At 44.6% G+C, this 7,143-nt stretch overlaps 1 non-coding gene across 1 annotated transcript; it reads right to left on the bottom strand.

Annotated features, from left to right (window-relative positions):
- Nucleotides 1–626: 626 nt before the first annotated feature.
- TRNAA-AGC lies at nucleotides 627–699 on the bottom strand. The gene has a single exon. It is a non-coding gene; the product is annotated as a tRNA-Ala (tRNA).
- Between the last annotated feature and the right edge of the window lie 6,444 nt (nucleotides 700–7,143).

The following is a 7,143-nucleotide window of genomic DNA, read 5'->3' as shown; positions in this document are numbered from 1 at the left end:
AAGGCGAAATGGCTTCTTAATCAAAATGCACACGAGTTGGGTGGCATTTTTACGAATTCAATGTTAAAAGTGACAATTTTGCGAAGCCCCGTATCGAAAATGGCAAATAGCCAATTTTCTCGAGTGTGCAAAAGTCGAATAAAAATGGCAAGGAAATCAGAAGAACTAGCAGTGACATGGAAACCAAAGGGCTGCTTTTTTTTGTTGCGTGGGAAAAAAAGGCCTACTTTTTTTGTTGCGAGGAAAAGAAAGGCCTACTTGCAAGCAAGCAAGCATGCCTCCCATGGATTTCACAGGGTGCACTCTTTTGCAAATCAACATCCTCGTTTCTGCTGCAGGATGTCGCTTGATGCTCATGACTCCCTGACATCTTCCTTTTCGCCATTATCTCCGCAAGCCCTTAATGAATTTCTTGGCTAAATGAAAGCGTTGCAACTGCAATTTCAAGAAAAGAAAAGGAAGGGTTGTAACTGCTAAAAGTTCCAAAAATACTCCCTGACATCTTCCTTTTCGCCATTATCTCCGCAAGCTTTTAATGAATTTCTTGGCTAAATAAAAGCGTTGCAACTGCAATTTGAAGGGAAAAAAAAAAGAAGCGTTGCAACTGCTAAAAATTCCAAAAAAGTTGGAGAAGTGGGGTATCGATCCCCATACCTCTCGCATGCTAAGCGAGCGCTCTACCATCTGAGCTACATCCCCTCATGCTGTCTAAAAAATAAGAAAGTTTTACTACTTTTAACTAATTTACGTGTCATAGTTTATTAAGGAAATGAGAAAACGTAAATTGTTATTAAGTGGATCAATATGCCATGCTACCCACCGAGCAACACGAGATTTCTTAACCAGCTCATCTCCTAGTGTATCCGACTCCCCACTACCAGAAAATAAACCTTCGCCCTCATTACATCTTCAGCTAAGTTTGCGCATTCATACAAAAATGGCAGGGCCATTTGATCTGTCACCGTTATTCATAACTTCAATCAGGGTGCAGTCCGATTCGAAGATGACCCGCTTGATTCGTACGCACAATGTTCATGTGAGTGGTGTGTTCGGCTAGCTGCATTCTGCGCAACAATGAAACTCCAGAAACTAGATAGCATCTCTTCTGGTTCTGCAGCTTTGGCGATAGATGCTCGAGCCCGGAGGTCTATCAATCTCCAACTGCCCAAGCTGAGTTCATGCAATGGGGAACTTGTTTAAAAAAATGGATTAGGGTGATCATCTCAAAAAATAATAAGTACTCGTATAAATGTTTCCTCCTTCTGACCTTAATTAAAGACATATCCTTCCGTGGTCGAACGCCCTTGCACACAAGTAGGCCGGAGGTGATCTTGCTTTTCTTTTAAAAGACTAGATGTAAGTAAGCAACATCATTGTATAGACATGGCAGTATTTTTTTTTGCTTCAATACTAGTTGTTTTTATCCACAACTGATTTACTTGCATCATGTTAACCGAACACAAACTTGCATCCGAACCGATAGTTTTCCACAACAGTGTGTGTGTGCGCGCACACACCGGCTGATTGCAGCTGAGCTGAAGACTGAAGGAGACATTGGTCCTCATGTAGGATGTAGCTACCCTTTCTCTCGAAAAAGGCTTTGCCAATCCCATCAGACAGCTGATTGCAAGATTTCAAGCATTATAAACACCTTTCGTGCTTGACAGAATCAACATCCTACATGTACAATATGTTAGAATCCCATCATCAGTATTTTGCATGATATGCTGCAAGATCTTTTTTATTTCTTGCAACATATAGGCATCTCTGCATTTAACTTCCAGAACTAACACAAAAAATACCTCGGGTTCCACATAATTGGAAAGATGACTTTTTATTACTGTCTCTCTTTATAGTACCACAACTAGTAATTTACATCCAGAATGCTACAGGATCAAATGACAAGAGATGTTTAGACACTAGAGTGTCGGTGGTGCGATGGATCTTGGTGTGCAGCTCTCCCTTTCGATTGTACTTGGGGCTAAACATGATGAGACGGAGCACACAACCATCATGATCACCAAAAGCATCCTCGCACTCCATGTCCTGGCGTACACCGCACTCGACGAGGCAGAATTGGGTGTCTCCCATGTAAGTAAGGGTGGCCCCTAAGTGCCTCTCAGATTCCCTGCAGAATAACTTGTCCTTGGATATCTTCCAGTCTGGCTGCACAGTACTTGTGCCGCTGCGTGATGCAACCTGGCAGGTGCAGATGTAGCCATCAAAATGAAGCCCAACCCATGCATCAAGGTCGCTGTCAAAGTAGCCTTGGCCTTCGAACGGCAGCACCCATTTCCCATGCCACCTCCACTTGCAATGCCTGGCGTCAAATGAGTAGGTGCCCCTGGCGAGACTTAGATTATGCCTGTCGTGCGTAGACATGAAGATGGTATGTCCGTCGGGATGCAGCGCATATGAGGTGATATTTTCGTCCTCGTGAAGCGGAGGCGGAGACGGCACGCTCTTCCAGGACCAGTCCATCCTCGGCTTTGTAGACCGTTGCTCCTCGTTGCAGTTGCAATTGGGTGCCCGCGACAACACCTCAAAAGCATGTTGCTGCTCCCCACACATAGGGAAAGCTGATAATCCATAGAGCCCATCAGCAGCCGCCACCGAGATATCAAAGCAACCGACCAATGGAGCCGGAAGGCGAGGGCCCATCCGCCCATGGTGAGTCCCCCTGTCTCAGTGTTGTACACGAGTATGGGAGTTTGACCACAACGTGGGGCGGTGACTATGAAGATCTCGCTGCCTAGGGCGGTGGGATAAAGTTCTCGTGCCCCCAACCGGAGGGTAGCAGCAGGCTCAGGGAAGCCAACCTGTTCTTGGGTGGCGTCCTCGTCTTGCAAAGTGTCTGCGTCGATTTTGTGCATGCTGTAGCCCTCCTTCCAATCATCGAGAAACAGATAGAGATGCTTCTTGGGCACAAGACGCGGCCTTTTGCCGGTGCTGCGATCGCCGCTGTGGCCCTGGATCTGGGGCTTACACATGTCTCCGATCGATCTTCCGGTTCAGTTTTTTGATTCTGATGGTGGAGGAAAACTTATACTGCAGACAAAGGAAAGGAGACGACAAGCGCGTACTGTAATCCAGATATCTGATCCGGCGACCAAGTGAGAGGCATTAGATCCCTCCCTCCTCTTGCGTCTTTTGCTTATATAGAAGGATGAGAGGCTGCGGCTGACTAATCGAATCCGAGAAAGGCAAGGGCAGAGTACCTGCCAGTAGTCCTAGTCGGAGACGAAGCCACCGCACCGCGGGAGACAGGAGAGTCAGAAGGGAACTAGGGTTGGGGGAGGTGAGCCGAATTGAGGAAATCGGGAGGGGGAAAAAGGAGAATGCTTCACCTGGTCGCCGGCGTTGCCGCCGCGCTCGTGCTCCACTCGCCCGCGGTCCTGGAGTTTCGGGGCCGCCCGTGTCGCTGCAAGGCGGTGGAGACGCGCCGCGCCGCCCGCGGTCGCCGAATTCTTGGCGTGGTCGCCGGCTCGCCGCCCTTGGTCGGCTTGGTGTGAATGGCCGGCGGCACTGCGACCCTCCTCCTCTGCTCCCTTTTCTTTCCTCCACTATACGGGACGCAGCTTCAGTGACTTGATCAACGCAAGTCTCACTCTAAGGCCCCGTTTTTTAAAATGTCCTAAGACTTTTTTTTAGTCTCAACTAAAAATTCTCTACTCTTTATCCGTTTCTTTGCAAGGACTAAACATAGACTAGAGGTCATTAAATGACATGCAAAAAGACCATGTTACCCCTAGTAATATACTAGAAGTTATTAAATTACATGCTAAAACTAGGGGCACTGTTGGAAAAAGTGCCAAAAAAGTTTTAAATAGTCCCTCCCATACGGACTTCTCCTTTAGTTCCAAATACCCCTTTTAGTCCCTAAAAGTCCCTCCTGTTTTTTCACATGGGACTAAAAATGACTTTTTTTTAGTCCCTACACCAAAAAGTCCCTGGAAAGAAACACCCCTAACTTAGCCTCCTCTATCAATCATCCGATATAGATCCGACGTACCATACTGATTCAAATTTTAAACAAATTTTTTAGAAGTGTTTATTTTTTTTGAAAAGAAATCAATAAATCATAAATATTTTGTTTTGTATTATGCGAAAATTTCAGTCCATTTAAATGTATCATTTATGAATAAACAATATTTATTTATTTGACCTCAAAAGGCTATTTAATCACAATCGATACATTCAAGTGGACTGAAATTTTCACAGAATACAAAATGAAATATTTATGATTTATTGAAAAAAACATTTTTTTAAAAACATTTTTTTAATTTTTTTTCGATAAAATTGTTTAGAATTTGAATCAATACGATACGTCGGATCTATATTGGATGGCTGATAGAGGAGGCTAAGTTATAGTGAGACTTAGCTTCACCAAGTCACTAAAGTTGCGTCCCACTATACCAGATTTTCCTGGACCAAACGAAAGAAGGGGACGGACAGGCTCCACGGTCAGGCTTTTATAATTGGGAGATGCTAGGCGTCCACCGGCGAATTCATACTAAACATCTGCCACTCGAATGGTCGTTCGATGTACGCGTCGCAGCCGTCCGATCTACCTCCTCGCATGCGGCTTGGCGCCTTCCTCAACCAATTAATTCCTGAAGCAATGGTCCAGTTGCAGAAACAAGCTCGTTGTCCCGGTCCAGAAAGACCTGCGTCCAGCACGGCGCCGCTCGTAACACGTCGTAATATTTGCAATATGGATCAAAAGATGTTGTAATGTTTGCAACATGTCGTAATTTTTGCAACATGGGTCAGAAGATGACGTAATTTTTACAACGGGTTAGAAAATAAAAAAAGAAGTTTCTGCAACACGATCGTTGTTTTAAGAATTGTTTCTGCAATACGACTGTTGTTTCGGAAATTGTTTATGCAACACGGTCGTTGTTTTTGCAACTGATTTGTTGTTTCAAGAATTAATCTGTCATAAGAAAACTCAAATCCAGCCGCTCACCCTCTGAAAGTGCGTTATATCGACTAGAGGGGGGTGAATAGGAGATTTTTTAGAATTTCATCACCGAGGAAATACCTTGTGAGGAAAGTCCTCAGTTATGAACTGAGTGCAGCGGAAGTAGTACATGATCGGGTGTGCAAAAACGTCTACAACCAAGTACTCAATGAGATTTAAGAGATTCGGTTTGCACAATTCATAAGTATGGAGTAAGCGGGTGAAGACTAACTCAAGTGAAGAATTTGAGGTTGAGGAAATTCAGAGAAAGTCTTCAGACAAATTCTTCAAATAGTACAGATGAAAGTCTTCAACATATAATTGAGGGAATAAAAGAGTTGAAGAAATAGAACCCGTAGCTCGATGAAGAAAGTTGTTGATGACACAGTTCCAACTGTTGTGATAGGTGTACGTCTCGTTCAGAGCGGTGATACGTCTCAAACGTATCTATAATTTCTGCTTGTTCCATGATCTTTTGGGATACATTGTTATATGTTTTGCTACACTTTTATATCATTTTACACATATTTGGACTAACATACTAACTCAGTGCATCCAGTGCCAGTTTCTGTCTGGTGTCTTTTTGCAGGTACTTTTACCCCAATTTTCTGAAGCCCGAAAAAATCCAGAATATATATATAAAAAATCAGCGAAACAGAAGCTTCTGAATCACCGAAGGAGGGCCAGGGGCCTCCCAGGTGGCCTGCTGGCGCGGCCAGGCCCTAGGCCACGCCAGGAGGTCGCCTGGGTGGGTCTCACCTCCTCCGGTGCCCTCCTTTGGCCTATATTTAGAGTCCAGAGAGGGAACCCTCGCAAACTTTCTATAATCGCGAATTTCTCCATCGTTCCACCGCCGCAGCGCTTTCGAGATCGGGAGCGTCAGGAGACCTCTTCCCGGCACCCTGCCGGAGGGAGGATTGACCTCTGGGAGCTTCTCCACCATCATGGACGCTTCCCGGACGTGCCGTGAGTAGTTCCCTCTCGGACCATGAGTCCATGACCAGTAGTTATGTGATGTCTTCTCTCCAATGTTGTGCTTCGATGGTTAGTCCTTGTGAGCTAACCTACATGATCAAGGCATCTATGTAATTCTCTTGCTATTGCTATGCTAGGTTTTGTTGGGATCCGATGGATTATGAGATTATGTTCATACTGTTATGAGTTATATATTTGATTATCCTTTTATATTATGTTCCTTAGTGATTCATGCATGTTCTCCGTTGCTTTTTATTGCTTTGGCCAAGTAGTAGATCGTAACTCCAAGAGGGAGCGTTATGCATGATTGTGGGTTCAGGCCCCTCGATGTCTAGCTTGAGTGACAGAAACATGAGACTAGGGGATGTGCTTGTTGCCACCAGGGAGAAAACAACGGTGCTTGTGACCACAGTTGCAAGGATTGTTTACCTTACGCATAGTTCGTTAATGCAGTTGTCCGTTGCTTTTAGTTTACACTTTGGGTGGGGCTCGCAACTTAATACCGGAGAGATGTTCTGGATAGATATCTCAAGGTGGATGATTAGTAAGTAGAGGCTGATGAATAAACGGTTTACTTGTCTTGGCGTACTGTCCATTACTATTGAACCTCTAACTATCAAGGAGCATAATTAGCATTGCGGTGCGATCATAATTCTGTCAATTTCCCAACTATGATTTGTTTACCCCAGCATAGTTGTTTATCGTCTTTTGGGAGAGAGACATCACTAGTGAACGTCATGTGACTCCGGTCCATATCACCATCATTGTTTACGGCTCCATCATTTACCGCTTTCATTTACTTTTCCATTGCAATCACTATTACTTTCCCACTTGTGTTTTGATCCTTTGCAAACTACAAGGCCGGAGAGATTGAAAACCTCTAAGTACGCGTTGGGAGCAAAGTTATTTGTTGTGTGTCCAGGTCCACGTCTTCTGCTAGCGCCAGGGTGGAAGACACCTACTTGTTGAGCCTAGGAGTCCTCCTGGTTCGATAAACCTTACAGTCTCCGTGTAAGGAAAATTTGCTGCTGACTACATCTCCATCTTCCATTTGGGGTAACCAACGAGGGGCGAGAAGTATATACATCAACTCGTCATCAAGCAAATTTTTGGCGCCGTTGTCGGGACTCAGGTCTTCAAGATAGGGGAGTTGCACACTATCTTTTACCTTTGCTTTTTAGTCTTGTTAGTTTTCTTTTTAGTTT

Source organism: Hordeum vulgare, chromosome 2H, assembly GCF_904849725.1.
Source record: "Hordeum vulgare subsp. vulgare chromosome 2H, MorexV3_pseudomolecules_assembly, whole genome shotgun sequence".
Lineage (NCBI taxonomy): Eukaryota > Viridiplantae > Streptophyta > Magnoliopsida > Poales > Poaceae > Hordeum > Hordeum vulgare.
The sequence above is the reverse complement of the archived record's forward strand: the minus strand, read 5'-3'. Positions and strand labels throughout refer to the sequence as shown.